Source organism: Mus caroli, chromosome 11 (assembly GCF_900094665.2).
Source record: "Mus caroli chromosome 11, CAROLI_EIJ_v1.1, whole genome shotgun sequence".
Classification (NCBI taxonomy): domain Eukaryota; kingdom Metazoa; phylum Chordata; class Mammalia; order Rodentia; family Muridae; genus Mus; species Mus caroli.
This window is the reverse complement of record NC_034580.1, coordinates 63,635,022-63,636,895: the sequence shown is the minus strand read 5'-3', so window position 1 is coordinate 63,636,895 and position 1,874 is coordinate 63,635,022.

Below are 1,874 nucleotides of genomic sequence, written 5' to 3'. Positions count from 1 at the left end.
AGCAACCACATGGTGGCTCACAACCATCTGTAATGAGATCTGATGCCCTCTTCTGGTGTGTCTGAAGACAGCTACAGTGTACTTACATATAATAACTAAATACATAAAAACCAAACCAAACCAAACCAAAACAAAACAATTATACAGACTGGCCTTCACTAAGGGGACTAGAGGATGGCTTTGTCTTTTCAGATGATGTGGGTTTGTGCCTACCAAGATCCTTGGGGTCCCTATAGTCAAAGAGGTCATTTCTCAGGAGGAAGACCGCGCTGGTGTAAACTTGGGTGGGCGACTACTAGGTGACTCAGCGACCAAGCAAAGACAAAAAGCAGGCCATTTGTTCAACCCTAAAAGAAAGGCTGTGTATCCCTCATGCACAATACCCTTCAACAAGGCAGGAAGCAAGCGCCTAACAGTGAAAAAGCAATCTTGGGCTAAAGGTTCCACTGTGCAGAAGTTGTTCTGAAGAACAGCATCAGCAGGCATTCGGAACGCAACAGAAAAGTAGCAATTTGCAACCCGAGGAAGCAAAGTATCAGCCTCAAGTTTTAAAAGGAAAGGTTGAAATGTGGCCCGCTCTTCCCTGCAATCATAAATCGGCTGTGAAGAGGGAGAGCAGCTGCACACAAACGGTTCCAAAGGCAAAGCCCCTCTTGGACTCCGACCGACCGAGAAAGCCGCTTTCGCAGGAAGCTTCTATTTCCTGCCTGCTTTGTTTGCTTGGAAAACTCCAAGGAGTCAGCCATCTGGGGTAATTAATTGTAGGGTTGAAAAAAAAAAAAACCTCAGAACCTGGGTAAACAAAGATTAGCAGAAAGATAATAAAAGGGAACAAGAAACAAAAACGGAAGAAAGCAAATTAAAAGAATCCAAATTCAGCGGGCTGAGAGTGGGAACAAGATTTCAGCTATTAGCTTTTTGAGTGAAAGTCCTAAGTAGGCTCTAGCTGGTTTTGTTGTTTTGGGGGTTTTTTGTCTTTATTTTCATTCTCTGTGCACAGATGTTTTGCCTGCACGTCTGCATATGCACTGCATGTGAACGTGGTGCCTTCAAAGATCCGAAGAGAGCGACAGAGCCTCTGGAACCAGTGTCATAAGCGCTGTGAGCCACCGTGTGAGTGCAGAGAGCGGAATCCACATCCTCTGTCTGGCAGAACATCCAGTGTGCTTAACCACCGAGGCAGCTCTCCAGCCTCTGTACAGTCTTCCGTTTGTGGTACTCACGTGGAAGTCCGGGCCTTTGGAATGCCAGGCCACTGAGCTACACCCTGCTTTCATAGGTAAAAGTATCTCAGGTTTCAAATCAATTTTTACAAAATTTTACAAAACCATTGGGAAGACCTATAAACCATACATTAAAAAAAAGAAAGAAAGAAAAGAAAAAGATCTGGGCAGTGGTGATGTATGCCTTTTCTCCCAGTACTCGGGATACAAAGGCAGGCAGATCTCTATGTGTTCTATACCAGCCTGAGCTACATGGCAGAGATCTTGTTTATAGCTAGATAGATATGCAAACCCCACAATAGTACAATAAAAATGACAATTTTAAAAGAAAATGGCTGCTGGGTGTGGTGGCACACACCTTTAATCCCAGCATTTGGAAGGCAGAGGCAGGTGAATTTCTGAGTTTGAATTTCTGAATTCCTGGTCTACAGAGTGAGTTCCAGGACAGCCAGGACTACACAGAGAAACCCTGTCTCGAAAAAAGTCAATCAGCCAACCAACCAATCAATCAATAAACAAACAAATAAATAAAAGAAAATGCCCTTTAAAAACAGTTATCATAGCCGGGTAGTGATGGCGCATGCCTTTAATCCCAGCACTTGGGAAGCAGAGGCAGGCTAATTTCTGAGTTCGAGGCCAGCCTGGTCTACA